This window comes from Ascaphus truei, chromosome 1 (assembly GCF_040206685.1).
Source record: "Ascaphus truei isolate aAscTru1 chromosome 1, aAscTru1.hap1, whole genome shotgun sequence".
NCBI classification, from domain to species: domain Eukaryota; kingdom Metazoa; phylum Chordata; class Amphibia; order Anura; family Ascaphidae; genus Ascaphus; species Ascaphus truei.
The window spans coordinates 381,645,898-381,665,609 of NC_134483.1; the positions used below are offsets into that span (position 1 = coordinate 381,645,898).

The following is a 19,712-nucleotide window of genomic DNA, read 5'->3' on the forward strand; positions in this document are numbered from 1 at the left end:
ATTAATAAAGCATGTTTTTTTTTTTTTTTTCAGTTTCTGCAATATAACTTACTGCTGAAGAACAGTAATGCAGGTAATCTTAATGCTGTATAGGTGACTAACTGTTGCGTTCTTTACAGACACAAAGAGGATCAAGATAATCAGAAATAAAGAGGTTACATACAGTTTCAGTATATAGCACTTTTCATTAGTCAGCACATACAGTATATTGGTTCTTTCTTCCTACTGTACTTGATTGATTATTTACAGCAAAGGCTTGACATTTACAGAAACACAATTATTTTTTTTACATTCAATTAGACTACAGTAGGTCCAGTTTAATTAGAGCAATATGCAATTTAAATCATAATCTGAATTTATAATGTAGAAGAGTAAGTTATTTCAGCTAAAGCATTTCATACTGCCTTTTCTTTGAAGAGTTCAGTACGAGTTATATAATACTCTCTGTCTGTGAACTAAATCCACTAGATTATATGACAACTGCTGCAAGAATAATTAATCAGTCAAGAAGAATTAGCTAATCAGGGCAACATCTTATCTTTACACTAAAGGGATTTTCATGCTTCATTTTAGTTAGCTATAGGCTAGTAACCAACTGACAGGACAAAGCAGAATGCTTCTAAGGGTTATCTACGTATCTCAATGTTACTGAAAATTATATTTACTGTAGTATTTTATTATAAAGCAAACAAAAAATACAGTAATATGCATCATAACTGCACAAAGAAATCTATGTATTATGACTTCCAAACTTAAAATCCAAAGAAATAAAAGAAAAAGAAAAAGGGTCCGTCACGGCAGAGATATTATTCCACATTGTAAGAGCATAGTTTTTTTTATGTTGGTGGTAGTATCAAAATGTTGTTTTGAAGATGAACATATGATGGCTAAACGTATTGCAAACACTTCTGAAAACAAGAAGACTAGGTAAAGTTAAACATTTATAAAGGTGTATGGCAAAAAAAAAAAGATATTTCGTCTGACCCAATATTGGGTAATACTAATGTTCTTAGACTTCGTCCATAGTAGGACGCGCAAGCTTCCGCGCTCCTCTTTCTCCCCGGCATTGCACTTGCAAAACAAACTTGTTTGTATTGATAAGTGCCGCTCTCCCTGTAGCGCATGTGCAAACGCTAGCGTGTGCGCACTATGCACTACTACATTGCCGTCCTAGTGTTTGTTTCGGCACGAGCTACGTAGCTTATGCCGAATCCTGCACTATGGACGTGGCCTTAGAAAAACTAACAACTAAATGTTTCTAAGCATCAAACTCATTTAACAGGTTGATGTGTTTGAGCAATGTTTGAGTTCACAGTCTTTCAAATGAGGGTACCTATATAACATGCATACTGTAAAAGCTTATAATTCAAATACATCAATGTTTTTTGCAACATAGACGCACCATTTTTTTACTTGTAGTTGTATCAGCATGAACTATATAAAGTCATAGCGGAGAGGTGTAAAATACCTTCAATGGATGCATAAGGATCGCATATAAATATTGTTTGATGGAAATAAAACTATTTGCATCCTAACAGATAAGGGCTACGTCAAAGGTATACAAGAAACTATTTATCATTAACCGGTCAAAGGCAAACATAACACTGAAGCCATTAAGTAAAGAAGGCACACTAATATTGTTTCATTTCATGTATACAGGTTTGTATACGTAGAAGAAAACTGTTACTCCGCGTTGGTGCTCTTTAAATGTATTGCACTCTGTGATGTTAGCCCTCTTGCTGCCGTCTGCCAAAGGGACTCCACACCCCCTGAAATAGTGAGCTCCCATACAGGAGCTCACAGACAAGAAAAAGAAAGGCAGAATAGGCTCACTAAGTAGCTATTTAGTTTATATAAAACCCTGGGGTATAACATAAATTGTTAAAAACAGTTATAGGCAACACCATAAATAACAAACATGACACACAATAAAGTGAAACTAATATATAGTAAAATAACTAAACTCACAATTGCCCTTAACACATAAAGAGAGAAGCCGGAGAGCTCCAGTGGTCAGCTAAATGCAGTGATATACACGGGTCCGGACCCGATCTACTCACTTACACTGCGGGAACACCCTCACTTTCACGGACGTCAACTTTGAATTCTGAAGATCTACGGAGCAGCCTCACGTGACCTCTACGCGTTTCGCACGTTGTGCTTCGTCAGGAGCACATGTGATGATGCTGCCCTTGGAATTATGTATCCTTCTGCAGCCAATGGACATGCCTAGATCTAAGGCGTTCACTCCCTGAGTAAGACATCAGCTGTAGAAAGGCTGTCATCAGTCGCACTACCTTTGATGCTATGCATCAATGTCCCATACATAGGACAAAATCATAATAAACAGACATGACATAATACATTATTTAATAACGGTTAAAAATGTGTATAAATGTATGTAAACATGTATACATACACACATATCTATGAATACAGCATAAGCTACCTAATACTTAATAACAATCAAGAGAATTATTTAATAAAAGGAATAATGCTCAAAGTAGCAAAATAAGTTCATATAAAGTTTGTGCCATGCAGCCAGGCTTTTTAAGTAATACTTAGTTTGGTTGCATTGATGTAATACTGTATATGTACTTATTTTGCTACACGCCTTAGATCCAGGTATGTCCATTGGCTGCAGAATGATACATAATTCCACGGCAGCATCATCACGTGACCTCCTGGCGAAACACAACGTGCAAAACGCGTAGAGGTCACGTGAGGCTGCTCAGTGGATCTTCAGAATTCAAAGTTGATGTCCGTGAGAGTGAGGGTGTTCCCGCAGTGTAAGTAAGTAGATTGGGTCCGGACCCGTGTATATCACTTGTTAAGTGTTTTCTCATTGTACTGTCATGAACTTTAACATTTAACATGCTAACTGAGGCCTGTAGAGTCTGAGATGTAACTCTTGTTTTTTTTGTTGCAATTTTTCTGAGCATTGCACGGTCTGACCTTGAGGTGAATTTTCTGGGATGTCCACTCCTGGGAAGATTGGCAACTGTCATGAATGTTTTCCACTTTTAAATAATCTTTCTCACTGTAGAATGATGAACTTTAAATTGTTTGGAAATGGCCTTATAATCCTTCCCAGATTGATGGGCAGCAACAATTGCTTCTCTAAGATCATTGCTGATGTCTTTCCTCCTTGGCATTGTATTAACACACACCTGAATGCTCCAGACCAGCAAACTGCTAAAACTTCGGCTTTTATAAAGGTGGTCACACTTGCTGATGATCAATTAATCAAGGGCATTTGATTAGCAGCACTTGTCTGCTACTTAGCATCTTAATTCCTATGGAAGCTGTAAGGGTGTACTTAGTTTTTCACACATAGCTTCTCCATTTTGGCTTTATTTTTGTTAAATAAATCATGACACGGTGTAATATGTCATGTGTTGTTGTTCATCTGAGTTTGTATTTACCTAATTTTAAGACCTGCTAAGGAACAGATGATTGTTATTATGTCCTGATATGTAAAACCATAGAATTCAATGAGGGTGTACTTTCTTTTTCACACAACTGTATGTTATACCCTAGGGTTTACAATAAACTAAATAGCTACTTAGTGCGCCTATTCTGCCTTTCTTTTTCATGTTTGTATACGTATATCATTTTATTTATATAGTTTTTATGTTGCTAGTAGAATCAAAATGAGAATGGAGCCAATATATGAGACATCACTTAACAGTGATCAACTGAATCATAATGAACTGTTTTTGCAAATTATAATTGAAAGCCAAAACAACCCCACCTTCTTTAACAATGTGACTCATTTTATGCATGTTCTTAGAAACACTTTGTTTTCAGCTTTTTGGGAAATGTGAAAGCTTCTCAAACTTGCTTTTGACCTCAATCTAGTTGTCCAATGCCTGCAACCGCTCAATAACTTTGTTGAGCATTCCCCCGGCTCAATAACTTGGGCCCTGGGTTACTTTTGGGTGCCAGGCCCCATACAAGCTGGTGATGGGCCTGATGATCAGTGTAAAACATAACTTTGTTTAAACATTGATGTCTGATAATCCTAACCCCTGCCATGAATGCTGTATACCCTCCTCTAAACACCAATACAGAACAGTGGGGATATCTCAATCCTCTATATTTATGTGGGCAACAGAAGCACACAACTAATAACAAAACTCTGCTGAATTTGGAATGGATCTGTACGAGTCAACTTTAATTTATATTGTCCCTAATTAATGTCTTTCATAGGGGTTAAAACATCCATCTCGCAATTTACTCTCATCTTCATATTGCTCATTATCAAAAAGTACTTTCAAACATGATGCAAATTTAGCATAATGTGGACAAATAATGTAATTTTCTTTTGTTACTGTACTTAATCATTCTTACTCCTCACTATTGGACATTGTTTGTATCTCTTGTGCTGCATTATAATACATGAGGTTGCCAACTAGGCAAATTGCTGAATGAAAATTAAAATCTCCTAACTAATGGAGAGACCTAACACTGGTCTAACAAAATATTACTTATAGTCATAAACGGAATTGGATTTAACAAGCTATTCCTTTAGCCAATTTATTCAAGTAGTTGTGTCAAGCCACAGTACTGTACTGTACTGTATGTTAAGTCTTCATTTCTGCATACACATGGGAAAACATTACAACAGTGGAATCCAGTAAAAGATGAAAATTAAATCAAGATCTGGTTAATTTTATGGACATTTATGAAAGATTTTGTTCTCCAATAGCTTTAGATTGTGGAAATAAACATGGACCATGCAAGGCAGTGAGATTTGGTGAACTCCTACTTGAGATAAGGTCAAAGAAAGTCCAGGAGGTGTATGTTCCTTTTCTTTAATATAAACAAGACCACATTGAAATGTTTAAATGCTATTGCTTTGTATAAGTAACTATCTTAACTCTGCTTCTTACTGTATTGAATAAGGGTGGAAGCGTTGGCATGTTTTCTACCGATCTACGTAGAAAACAGTGTACACTAAAAAAAACATATTGTAAAAAATGCTCTTGGAAAAAATGAATCCTGGGTTGAAGGTAAAGGCTTTCATCAAACCTAAGCCTTAGTAACCTGATAATAACTACCTCGATACACTACCGACACACTTTATCACACTGCGGCCAGATCCGCAAGCCGGGAGATTTCCCGGCTTGCTAGTGGCCGCCCCTCGGCGTGCCGCGCGTCATAGACGCGCGGTCACGCGTCTTCGGGAGCGTGCGCCCCCTGCACGCGCGTCCAGGGGGTCCCCGAGGGAGCCCTGGTGTCCCGCGATCGCGGGACAGCGGCAGGGGGTTCCGGGGGACCCGGCGGACCCGGCAGCGGTAGGGAGAGCGCCCCGATCGGAGGGCGCTCTTCCGCTGCTTCGGCGCGCGCCCGTCACTCTCGGGCGCGCGCCAGGCTACTGCTGCGGCCAAGAACGGGCAAATGCTCGAATAAACTTGGCCGCAGCAGTAGGTGCTTCTTACCATTGTAAACTGTTGACATGAATAGAAAATATAAGATGTATTTGTTCTTTTGAAACTACACCCTTGCTCTTAGTATATAGCAACCTTCTATGGACTTATCCAAGCAAAGTTCCAAAGACACACACTCATTCCACCATAAATGGCAATCCTTTCTAGAACCAAAGTGAACTAATGCAAATGTGGTGTTTAATGGATCTAGGTGCTGTATTTCATGTATTTGTTACCCCCATCTGACACCTATAAATATTTGTTTCAGGTAGTATGTAAACATTATCAGCTAATATTTGGAGATGTTTCTTTTGCTCTTGCTACTACTTCATTAGTTTGATGTTACGGTGTGTTCAGCTTGTCCCTTCTCTTCTCTTCCCCTTATTTTTATTGACTCTCTGATAACAAGAGGATGGGATAAGGGGAAAGAAAACACTTGATTGACAAACACTTCCCCATTCAGATGCCCCTAAAATATTAAACTTGTAATTAATGTCCCTGTAACAGGGACTTATCCCTGTTGAAGAAATTCTCTCTAAAATCCAGCATGGTTCTGGTTAAGTGCAGCAGGCAATTAACCAGACTCCACATGGCTTAATTAAGTTTCTTAAAAAAGTCTCCTTTCTAACAGGATACATATTCCTTAGCCCACACCTGGGCTGAACTAAGGAAAAGAAAATGTCTTGATGCACACAGAAGGACTGTATGCTGCCAGGAAGACAAGGGGACAAGACCTCTATACCTGGACATGGAGAGTGCCATAGCACACAAGGATGCTGACCCAAGAGAATAGAGAGGCCTTCCCCTACAGAAACCCCAGATACAGATAAGACTTTCTTTTTGGACAGTTTGGTGTGTGTGTGTGTGTGTGTGTGTGTGTGTGTGTGTGTGTGTGTGTGTGTGTGTGTGTGTGTGTGTGTGTGTGTGTGTGTGTGTGTGTGTGTGTGTGTGTGTGTGTGTGTGTGTGTGTGTGTGTGTGTGTATATATATATATATACATACATATATATAATAAGCAGCTTAGCTACCCACCCAGCTAGATAGGGCTGCATTAAAATGTGTAGTGATTTCTCCAAAGTGGAGTAGGTCTCTCTTTTATATATATATAAAAAACGGAAATAGCCGTGTTAGTCCAGTTGTGATAGTGCAGAATAAATGAATTCTTCAGTATTAAGTGATATGTTTTTTTATTTGGACTAACAATTTATGTCATAGGACAAGCTTTCGAGAGTTCTCCTCTCTTCCTCAGGTCAGCAATACTGATTAACAAAGGAATATGGCTAAAACAGTGTAAGGGAGAGCAGGAAGAATACAAACAAAAAAAACAAAGAGACAACAGAATGGAATGAATGATCTGGTTTCTCACAACCAGATCATTCCATAAATGATTTTAAAATCAAAATCCTCAATGGAATGTTTAAACGCACCCGAGAACGGAAAACATTTGAACTCAGAATGATAAGACTCTTTGACACCAAAACAAAGGGACTTAATTTGAATATGGGGTTTCTCACACACTACAACAATTGTTTGTAATAATCCTTTCTGCCTCTCTTCTTATCCAGACATTCTCTCCCCTTCCCCCCCTCCACCCCGCCCCCCCCCCCCCCCCCCAGCATCCTCCTCTCACTCCATGCTGTGGGGTGTCACCCTTGTATGGCTTCAAACACTTTATCACACTACCTTATCTACAGTACATATCTGTTGTCTCTTTGTTTTGTAACTGGATTTTTTTGTGCAAGTATTTGTGTACTTTAATACATTTTTTCATTACTGAACTGCTGAGTGCTTTTGTCTCTTTACCTTTTAGGTATTGAACGCTGTGTATTTTCCTGACCTTTAGCACCAGCTATTACTATTCCACCACTGGAGTGCAGGATATCTATCAATATAGATACACGAGATCAGTGTATCTCGACAGCTCGCACAAATAAAAGCATTTACTTAGCCACAGAACGGTATTGTCTATTCATTTTTTATTATTAAGCTCGGCTAACACGGTACAGATGTGTGTGTGTGTGCGTGCGTGCGTGCGTATGTGTATATATATATATATATATATATATATACACACACACACACATACACACAGACACACACATACACACTCACACACACACACATATAGTACTACTGGTTTGTGAGTCAAACATAGTGTTACACTATACAATACAAATGTAGCCTGTTTTACTGTCTCCGGATCCACAGGATGAAAAGTGAAATGCAGCGACTCTGGAGAGGGCTAAACTTTCATTTCAATTGGGAAGTTGGAGCAGTCTGCTCGATCAGCCCAATGCAAACTATAATTTCCCCATGACGTACCTGGCAGGTGAACAGGGCTTCTGATGTGCCAAAGCCCATGCTGTACTAGGTATATCGTTAAGACACTAGAAATGTTATTAAGCAAAATGTAGTTGATTTACACATTTCAAAATATCAGTCAAGTATTACTATTTTAAAATAATAGTTAAATGTTTAAACAATCGTGGTAAACAACTGATTTAGATGGGTTTTACAATATGCAAGTCATGTCTTTTGGTGATAAGAGTGTTTGCCAGTAATCAACATTGTTAATTTACATGGCTCCATTCTCTGTTTGCAAAGTAATTATGATGCCATCATTAGTCAAACAGATAAACATTAGCAGCAGATATGCTCGAAACCAGTATTCCCGAGAAGAAGCGGAAATATTTGTAAATAAAAGGTGGGACATTGCCATTTAAAGATTGCGTTGGGGTGTGTAAATCGTATGGGTGTGAAAAGTAAAAAGAAAATGTTGTGATATGCTATAGCCATTAGTGCAAGCACACTTTGATCAGGTTAAAAGTAAATGTACAGTAAATGTAAAATAGTGGGGTTGCAGCAAACTAGTGAATGTTATGACTTTTTAATTTCCAATCCAGAAACATTATAGAAAAATATGACTGTCAGTTAATAAGAAGGGTTGAGTAATAGTGGCTGTTCTCTGAAATCAGGGATAGGATCCCTCTATACAGCTTGTGTTTTGGGACCTACCTTTTTCAGGAGGAAGAGGTGCAACTGCAGAAAGAAGAAGTGATGCTTTGAACTGCGCTGGACAGCACAGAGGTGCTGAAACCTTCCCAATGATACAGACACACTATAAACACAGCTACTACAGTACACACGGCAGAAATATGCAGCCAAGCAGAACCACTATTAATACAAACACAGAAACACCCAGCTAGACAGGGTCATCTTTAAGATTAAAAAGGAACACCCAACTTAAAAGTATCCACTACACAAAAACACACACAAAGCTAAATAATTAATATTCACCTAGAAACTCCAACCTAAAATAGTACCACCATTAATTCACAGAAATAACCATACACATAGGGCAGCTTTCTATACACCGTAATAACACAGGAATAAAGATACGGCCAGCCACACAGTGCTAAAGTCAATGCACATATAACCCAGCCAAGCAATGACCTCACAGCAAACCTGGTTACCAGCAACAACACACTAACACAGGTACCCACTGCAAGGCAAAGATAAACAGCCAGGTGACCACACACTACATACACATATCCCACGCAAGCTCACAACCTGGCAATGCTGTCCCTGAGCAGCACAGTGATAGTATTACTGCACACACACACACACACACACACACACACGCAATGCTGTCACAGCACAGTGATAGTATTACTGCACACACACACACACAAGCAATGCTGTCACAGCACCGTGATAGTATCACTGCACACACAACCAGGCAATGCTGTCACTGAGCAGCACAGTGATAGTATTACTGCACACACACAGCCAGGCACTGACCTCTCTAAGAAGATTACCACAGTCACACTGCAGGCCACACGCTGCCCCAGTAACACACCCCCGCAGCCTGTCACACACACTCACACCATCCCTGCAAACACCACTCTCTGCAAATCAGCAGGCCAGGGACACGCCCACAGAATCATACAGCCAATCACCATTGCCGAGCACTGACAAGGCCGTATCCGATAGGGGGACGCAGCTGTCTGTCAGAAGCAGGCACGGTAACGTCCAATGGCAGCAGCTGGTCTGGCGGTTGAATTTGTTTGCTTATTAACTCATTCCTTTCAGTATATGCAGTATAGAGAATATAGTATCTATATATAGTATATCATGCACTAACTCCTTACTCTCAGCAGCACATACATTGCACATGCATGTCCACAGCAATCTCCATTATGCACATACATTACACATGCATGTCCACAGTAATCTTCATTATGCATGTAAATGACGAGGAGCAGCAGCATACCCTATATACAATGATCACCTGTGACAAAAAATATAGTGCTTAGGCGCTCCTATACACAGTGTATTAACGTGATATATTATAAATACAATATTAAATCACTGTGAAGTGTTTGAAAAAAATACACTAATAATTATTTTAAAATATAAAGTGCAAGTGCAAATAATAAAGTTACAAAATCGCAGCTCAACCCTATGAACAAAGGTCCAGATTTATTTTCTTTAGACGGATGTGTCGGAAGCTTTGGGGAGCGCAGGTATCACCATATGCAAAATGAAGCAGAAAAATACTAACCCTAAAATATCTATAGCTTATGTGATATTTAACTCATCGCAAGAGTGTTTGTAACGAGTTAACTATCACATAAGCTATAGATATTTGAGGGTTAGTTACTCCTACTTATTAGTAATTATGTTTTAAAAAGCATAGATTAGTGAGACCGCATCACCATATGTAACAAGAGAATTGTGTAAGGTGAGAGGTGCTCTGGAGCAGCGGTGCGCAAACTGTGGGGCGCGACCCCCAGGGTAGGCGCGACACTGCCGACGGGGGGCGCGGGGTTTACAGAGGCCCCGCGCGCTTCCCGAAGGCACTTAAATTAAGTGCCGGGGGAGCTGCAGGGCCTCTGTAAACCTAACTTACCGTGGCTCCAGCGGCTTCCTCCCTGCGGCGCCATGGCAACGCGGCGTCAAAATGACGCTGCGAGGTCATGTGACATCACGTTGCTATGGCAACGTGACGTCATTACGCCGGAGCGCGGGTAAGTTGGAGTTGGGGGGGGCGCGGGAGCGAGGGGACAGCCGTCAGGGGGGCGCAGGGAAAAAAGTTTGCGCCCCCCTGCTCTGGAGGATATGGTTATAGTGTTAACAGTTTTGATCAAAGGTGATTATGTTTTAACACTGATTATTAATGTTAATTCAATATGTATGTAACCCTTATTCCCCCCCCCCCAGACTCATCTCTGGTGTCTAGGGTGCGTGAGGGCAGATTACATGCGTAGTGGTGGTGCATACCTGCGTGGAACAGGAGGGCCTGAGCTTCCCGCGTTGTTATTGGGGAGACAGGACCAGGCTTCTGGGGTGGTAGCCTCCATGCTTTCTTAGTGGTGCAGCGCCTCCATCTTCTATACTCCCAGGAATATGGGATAGGACCGGTACAGAAGAACCTCCCTGGTCCAGGGGTTGAATGCTCCAAACTCACACAACAGTCTTTGTACAAAAGTATAGTCTCTTTATTGGTCAGATCAGCGACTCCAAATGTAGTGGCGACCAGCAGCCACAACAACAACAGCAAAGCCTCGTTATTCACTCTCCTCCTCTCCTTTCCTCTATGTCTCCCCTCCGACAGGATGGTCTGGGGCGTCAATACCCCGCAGCCCACCTCAGAGGTTAGCCTCTGGGTGGAGACTGGATTCTCCCCATCACCCCCAGCAGCGGGGTGAGGGGCATTGGCCCACCGGGTCTATCGTGCAATCAGCTCTACTCAAAGTGGCTGAGTCTCTCCGCTCCTCTCTCTGCTCCTGTACGGCTGCACAGGTGGGACCGCAGTATCTCCTCCAACTCCTCGGACAGAACAGGACTCGAACTAGCCCAGGACTAACAGAACTGTCACTTACAGGAGCGGCTGCTAAATATAGAGTCAGCCCCACCCCTAATGATGTCAGCAGAGCCTCCCCTCTGTCTCGTGCCTGCAGCAGAGTCAGGGGCCTGCGTCTACCACTCAGGGTGGGCTAGGAAGGGGGAAAACCCATGATAACTACTGGTGCCTGCCCTTAACAGGACTTACCACATTAGGAGTAAGATAGATATAGCCCGTGCTGTTTACAGGGGGCTACACTCTTCCTATGGTGGAATCCAATGGTCCCCACTTGGACCTAGTTTTAGCAGACCCATCCTGCGGCGAACAACCTGGGAAACAGCACACAGTATGATACATTGTCATATACATTGTGTAATGAGGTAGTTAATCGACAACACAACCGGTTCTCCCAACATGGAAAACCCTACAGATAATGCTTTGGATCAGGCTTTCTTACCCGCCGCCCATTATGATCCGTGACGGTCACAGCGAACGATTGGACCGGCCCATGCTCAGGACGATAAGTTATACCATGCATGTAGATACATCTACCTATGCTCCATATGCGGACTAATTCGCTTATTTTATCCTCATTATGATATCCTCCCTGACCGAACTTGGTCCGAAGATACTCCTGCACAGCTTTCCTGAGCCAACTATCCCTATTCTCTTCTATCTCTCTCATGATGGGCTCAGGCACATAAGGATTACTCATATCCGTGGGACTGCCGGTATCTAGCAACTATGGCCCGGTCAGCTCGACTAAGTTTGGTGAGCTTGCGATGCCCCGCCCTGCTTGGCAGTACCCAAAACACAGGCTCTTCCGGAGCTACGTCATCGTACAAGATACTGGGGCCTCGGGGTACAAAAATTTTCTGTTCTATCTCCCGAAACCTGTGATCTAACTCATCCTCCACCTCCTGCGGAGTGAAAGAACCAGCCGCCCACCAATGGTCTACTACATTGTTCTTAATTAATAGGAACCGTGTACGGTCCATCCTCTCGTGGTATTCCGTGAACAAAGGTGCCCACCATTTGTCACGGTGCTCGTACTCAGTGGCAGGACTAGGGCGTTCTACCTCCGACTCTACCTGAGATTATACACCGGACGTACCCGCATCAGTAGATCGCGAGCAATCTCTCCTCCCTTTGGCGTTGATATATCTAGTAGGATTAATTTTGTGAACCACTTTTCTGGTAGGCCCAGCCTCTACTGGAGAGTGGGACCCACGGGCCCTCCCTCTAGCTGCAGGAGAAAATGGCACAGGGTTAGGCACAGGTATAACACTTGAATACGGTATCTCCCCATCAGAACCCTCATCGCTCAATTCCCAATCCCACAAGTCCTTGGAGTATTTGGGGTATTTACATAGCTTATCCCTGGTAGGTCCCAGGGACACTACTCGTGATGGAGCAGGGGCAGTGGCCGGGCCGATGGAGCTATGGGCTGGGGCAGGGGCAACGTTCATGTCATTGTCCAGCAAGCGGGTGATACCGCGACCAGTGGACACTTTCTTGGACGCGCTCTCCGCCATGCATCTGGCTTCCCTGGAGGGGCCTCGACTCTGTAGGGTAGCCAGGGCAATGGCTGAATCTATGCTTCGTGAGGAGAACACTCCTCCTGGCCTTCTTTTTCCGGTGGAATCAGAAACTACGTCATCAGGGGTGCCCGCAGAATCTCCATCCGCTTTGTGGTCACGCACCGGAAGTGCGTCAAGGACCGGCATGGGCGGTGGCGGAGCTTCCGGTGCACGGCCGGACGAGTAGGCCTCAAGCCTCTCCTTCTCGTCCTCCGCGGTCGCTGCTGTAACCTGGCGGGGGTGAGGGGGTGGTGGAGTCTCCTTACCGCTCCGCTGCTGTTTGATGATATCGGGCTCCTCTAGGGTTGTCTCGGTCTCCGTCTCCGCCGCACTGGGAGTCACCACGGCCGTGGGACTCTTACGGGCCTCTGGCCGCACCAGCGCTCGCCGTCGGAAGGTTTCCGGACTCGTCTGCTCCCTCTTGAGTCCTCTGGGGTGGCTCGCCTGTAGGCGCATCGCCACCGATGTCACACCAACCTCTTCCTCCGAGGATATCAAGATCGGTTCCTCCGCTAGGGAGTCACCCGGTTCTTCTGCGATACAACCAGTGGGTATAGGAACAAAGTAATCTCGCTCTGGTACCTCCACTGCGGTCGCGCTCTTCTCCGTCGACAGCTCGCTCAGTTTAATAGCGGGCTGGGCCTTGGTTCCTCCCGCTTGGGTATGAAGGGGAACCAGGGCAGTCTTGTTTTTGCCTTCCACCAACTTCGTTAATGTTCCCGGAGAGGCACCCCGCGGGGTCTCGATCAACGGCCAAGGCTCGTTCGGCCAAAGGTAGAACGTGCCACATTGAGAGCATCGGGCCTTGGTGCTTGGTACCGCGCCCGGTATCCCGCAGTGGACGCACAAACACCGGAGGTACTCGTCTCAGCTACCTCCACTACCAGTAAGCCTCCTGGTAGTTGGTAAATTGAAGTGTTCATCTCGGACATGGTTCGCTCAGGGTTGGAACAGCTCAGTGTCTCAGCTCCTTGCTCCTCTAATGCCAGACAGAAGTGAAGCTCCTCGCTATGGCTTCCGGTCCCTCCCTTCACTGGGGAGGACTCTCCTGATTGGCTCTCCTTGGGCCCCCTCCCTCTGGTGGAATCCAGAGGCGGGGCATTTTCTCCTTTAGTGTGACGTGGCTTGGCTTTCTGACCAGTCACAGCACATGTGGGTGGGCTTTCGGCTTTCGCACCGCTCCGCTCCTCCTGCAAGGAATCTGGGTTTGGCGCCAGACTCTTGCACATTTCCCGCCACTTTGATCTCACTGTCTCTTTGCACAATTCACGTGCTTGCTCCAGGATTGGTGGGAACCGCCATTTTAGATCGTCTCTCTTGCTCCGCGGAGCCCATGTAGGGATGGCCGCCATTTTGGATGCGTCCTCCAAATGTCCATGGGCCCTATTCTCAGTGTCTACTGGGCATCTCGTACCTAAAATCTGACTAACCTCCAAATGTGTGCTCTGCATTCTGTTTCCTACTAATATGAGGTGGCTTTACTCCAGGCTCAGCGGAACTCCTCTCCTCCATGCACTGTACTCGGTGTCTACCATGCAAGTGCTCTGTGGTGCGTTTGTGTGGGTGATAGCTAGTGTACTTCTCTTTCTTAGATACGGGTGTCTCTTACTTTTGGCCACTCATAGCGCGGGCCCTGGGCCATGGTCCTTGGACTCGTTAACAGACTGACCCCCCCAGTTGCCTCACACTATCTGCCTCAAGAGACTCGGACAGCTATAGCTAATCACCCCTCCTTCGCCACCTCCTAAGGGCGCCAGCGTACTGTGCGAGAGTCTACGCTCCCCTGACTACCCTCGGTATGTGCAATTGCGCCCTTCCTTCTCCAGCACTTGCACGGAGAGTGCATCTCACTCTTCCCGTTCCACCTCGCTATAAGCCTGACCTGTTCTGGCATATATCTCTCAGCAGTGCCTCCAAATGTAACCCTTATTCCCCCCCCCCCCCCCCAGACTCATCTCTGGTGTCTAGGGTGCGTGAGGGCAGATTACATGCGTAGTGGTGGTGCATACCTGCGTGAAACAGGAGGGCCTGAGCTTCCCGCGTTGTTATTGGGGAGACAGGACCAGGCTTCTGGGGTGGTAGCCTCCATGCTTTCTTAGTGGTGCAGCGCCTCCATCTTCTATACTCCCAGGAATATGGGATAGGACCGGTACAGAAGAACCTCCCTGGTCCAGGGGTTGAATGCTCCAAACTCACACAACAGTCTTTGTACAAAAGTATAGTCTCTTTATTGGTCAGATCAGCGACTCCAAATGTAGTGGCGACCAGCAGCCACAACAACAACAGCAAAGCCTCGTTATTCACTCTCCTCCTCTCCTTTCCTCTATGTCTCCCCTCCGACAGGATGGTCTGGGGCGTCAATACCCCGCAGCCCACCTCAGAGGTTAGCCTCTGGGTGGAGACTGGATTCTCCCCATCACCCCCAGCAGCGGGGTGAGGGGCATTGGCCCACCGGGTCTATCGTGCAATCAGCTCTACTCAAAGTGGCTGAGTCTCTCCGCTCCTCTCTCTGCTCCTGTACGGCTGCACAGGTGGGACCGCAGTATCTCCTCCAACTCCTCGGACAGAACAGGACTCGAACTAGCCCAGGACTAACAGAACTGTCACTTACAGGAGCGGCTGCTAAATATAGAGTCAGCCCCACCCCTAATGATGTCAGCAGAGCCTCCCCTCTGTCTCGTGCCTGCAGCAGAGTCAGGGGCCTGCGTCTACCACTCAGGGTGGGCTAGGAAGGGGGAAAACCCATGATAACTACTGGTGCCTGCCCTTAACAGGACTTACCACATTAGGAGGAAGATAGATATAGCCCGTGCTGTTTACAGGGGGCTACATGTATTTTTATTATTAATACATGTATATTTTTCAACATATTTATTTGTTATCTCCTCATCAGTTGTTTAGTTATTGCAGTATTAGCTTTAGATCACTATATTCATATGTTAGGTTTATTATTAATATATCATGTATTGTATTAATTACATTTAATTGTATTGTCAGATATTTTTAATATTATAGATTTTGCACCTTTATTCATTGTTTACATTCCATGTTAGACTGTCCTCCATTTAGACTGTATTAGCCAATAAGGATGCATCTAATGAGATTGCTTATAGCAATCCAAGAACCAATTAGAGTCCAGTTAGGGCTATATATATATATATATATATATGTACACATTTATGGAACGCAGTGAATATGATTCCTGAAGAAGCTGTGTCAAGCGAAACGCGTAGAGTCTGTGGAGTAGGCTCTTGGATACCCTGTCCGTTGAGACCGGATTGCCGACCGTCCTTTTCTGCATTACCGAGTGAAGTGGAAGTAAGGAGACGTGTCACCAGAAGGAGACGCGACGCATAACCGGGAGCACAGCAGACTGAGAGACCTTGTCTATAGACGGAGCGGTGAGGATATCAGACGCCACCCATCTATAGTTTTACATGCCCTTGCTGTTTTTACTTACAGTATGTAAGTGTGATATTATATGTTTAATACATACTTGAAGTATATACAGCCTTGCACTATGGTATCATTTTTTCTTGATTTATGAACACCACACCCGGACCATTATCATCCCATAACCCAGGAAGTGGAGTCTGAAGATCCAGGACCACATATATATTGTGGGATATGCTGTTTATTTTCTGAGTAAATGTGAGTCCCCATTCTGTCAAATTTCTAGAATTTGAGATCCATCTGAAGCATATTACGCTATGTAGTATTTTTCTGCTTTATTTTACATATGGTGATACCTGCACTCCCCAAAGCATTCATATTATGCAAGCTCCGGCATAACCAGATCCATAGTAATATTATTGAATCACTGTGCATGCAAATTACCCAATGCAACCCATTACAGTTTCATAGATGTGTGGCAGTGATACAAAATCTGAAGCAAGCAGATCCGTTGTGATTTCCCAGTGCATATACATATACATAAATACATAAAAAATAAAAGCACCCCTTGTAGTACACACACACACACACACACACACAGTGAGTGATCTCCGAGATCATTAATCTTATCCCAACAATTGTAGTGCACAGATTCATCATGCAGATTCTTTTGTCATTCAATTATTTTATCCCTTGCAGTTTGAATATTCAAAGTGTAGTTATAGGCTTCCACTATTATATATATATATATCTCAAATGGAAATATAACTGTATGCTCATTTGCATGTCTTAGGCAGGTCTGCAACCCCACCTTTCACCATTATCACCCAGCACACAGAACTTCCACTTCAGCAAGGGATTCTGGGAAATGACATGCAAATGACAGTTATATTTCCATTTGCTATATGCTTTGCTGTGGAGGGTTTTTGTCACTTTTTTTACATATATATATATATATGAATTTGTATTGTGTTATAGTATGCATTGGATTTTTGTCTAAATTGTATTAAACAGCAGCTATGTACTGGCATATGTAAATAATCTTACTGTGCCTTTTGTGCCTACCTACACATGTAAATGAAATTAATTTAACCCTCACTTCTTTTGTCGAGGTCTAAGAACATGTGCAGGAGGTACTGTACCAGTAAAATTCCAGATGAAAACTGTTTCAGTAGTAATCTTTCAGGACATTAGTAGTAAGTAAGTAGTAAACCTTAGGGACATTATATAACTAAACTGCTTATATGCATTCTTTTGCCGGGTTAGCTGGACAAAGCCGTATTTTTAAAATACAAATTAACATAACGAAGATCCATAGGACATTATTTAAGTAATAATCCCCTCAGAACAGGGCATTACTGGCCAATAATGCCCTGGCTGGAAGTAATGCCCTGTTCTGAGGGGATTATTACTATTATAGGCTAAATGTAGGCTTTTTTCATAAATAATAGACACTTTTGTATAGTTATATAGATTTTTTTTTTAAATAAAATGGTAAATACATGAAACCACCTCTATATACACTTACACTGCAGCTATCTATATCCACACACTGCCGCCCCCTCTGTGTACACACACACACACACACAGACGCACACACAGCACCTCTACAGACACACACAGCAGCTCAACACACACAAACTGCAGCTACACACACACACACACACACACACACACACACACACACACACACACACACACACACACACACACACACACACACACACACACACACAACAGCACACCACACACAACACAGCACCTCTACACACACAGCAGCTCTACACACACAAGCACACCACACACACACAAACACAGGAGCTCTAGACACACAACACAGCACCTCCTCTACACTCACAATACACCACCTCTACACACACAACACAGCAGCTCTACACACACACACACACACACACAAACTCTGCTGCTACACACATATGCTACACCCATAAACACTGCTGCTGACACTGACACACACACACACACTGGAGCTCTTTATACACACACAGTAGCTCTATACACACACAAACTGCTGCTACACATACAACAGCACAACACACACACACACACACACACTGCGAGATCCTGTCGTTAGTATCCTTAGGCAAGCCGTTGAAAAGAAGAACCCAGCCCTTCTGTAATGTGCTCCCAATGACTTGGTGGCCTTGCTCATGCGGGAAGTGGACAAATTCGAAATAGACAACTGCTTACTCTATCGGGTGGTGCAATACCACAACCACCCGGATAGGCGACAACTAGTCCTCCCTAAGAACTTGCAATACATGGTTTTGAAGTCTCTACATGATGAGCATGGACATCTCGGAGTAGAGAAGACCTTTGGGTTGGTCAGAGACCGCATTTTCTGGCCCAAGATGCGAGAGGCCGTCGAACACCACTGTCACCGTTGTACTAGGTGTATACAGCGCAAGACCCTGCCTACCAGAGCATCACCCATGGGCCATCTGAAGAGTTCTGGCCCAATGGATCTTGTGTGTATGGACTTTCTGTGCATTGAGCCCGATAGCCGGGGAATTTGCAACGTGCTGGTCATCACGGACCATTACACCCGGTATGCCCAGGCCTTCCCCACGAAAGATCAGAAAGCCATCACAGTGGAAAAAATATTATGGGAAAAGTACTTCGTGCATTACGGTCTTCCCAACCGCCTTCACTCACACCAAGGCCGGGACTTCGAGAGCACGTTGATCCGAGAACTGCTCAAAATGCTGAACATCGCCAAATCCCGAACGACCCCGTATCACCCCGAAGGAGAGGCACTGTCAGAACGATTTAATCGAACCTTACTGGACATGCTCGGAACTCTACAGAGTGCTCAGAAAACTGAATGGAGTCGACACGTGGAGGCCCTGGTGCATGCGTACAATTGTACTCGACACGAGTCAACTGGATTCTCCCCATACTTCCTCATGTTTGGGCGAGAGGCGAGATTGCCAGTGGATGTACGTCTTAGAGTCTCGACGGATGGGATACACAATGCTACCCATTTCAAATACGTTCAAAGACTTAAAGACAGTTTGCAGCAGGCCTATCAACAGGCTGAGAAATCTACGGCTAAGCTGAACGCTGGAAATAAAAGGCGATACGACCATAAGGTCAAATATCGTGAGCTTCGTCCTGGGGACGCTGTGTTGTTTCGGAATCTGGGAGTCCCAGGAAAACACAAATTGGCCGACCGATGGAGAGACGGTGTATATGAAATAGAATCCCAGATGCCTGGCCTCCCGGTCTATCGCATCAAAGACACTGAAGGTAAAGGTATGGCATCGTAATCATCTTCTCCCCATTCCACAAGTGGGAGATGAGGAAGCAGAGATACTGGCCACACCGCTCAACGGTGAGTCCAACTTATCAGAGATGGGTCAAGAGACTGTCAATAATGAGACCCACTCTGAAACTCCTGAAGATCCTATGGAAGGACCATCTCAAAGGGACTACTCT

At 44.2% G+C, this 19,712-nt stretch overlaps 1 protein-coding gene across 2 annotated transcripts in view; it reads right to left on the minus strand.

Moving 5' to 3' along the window:
- The window catches only part of WDR17 (WD repeat domain 17), a 165,232-nt gene extending 155,899 nt beyond the window's left edge, over positions 1-9,333 (minus strand). The window contains exon 1 of one of the 2 annotated variants that reach the window (XM_075611116.1): positions 9,234-9,305. The gene's annotated coding sequence lies outside the window, so the exon portion shown is untranslated. Of the gene's footprint in view, positions 1-8,447 lie in introns of both variants that reach the window. The other variant, XM_075611107.1, reaches the window with a different exon arrangement.
- Between the last annotated feature and the right edge of the window lie 10,379 nt (positions 9,334-19,712).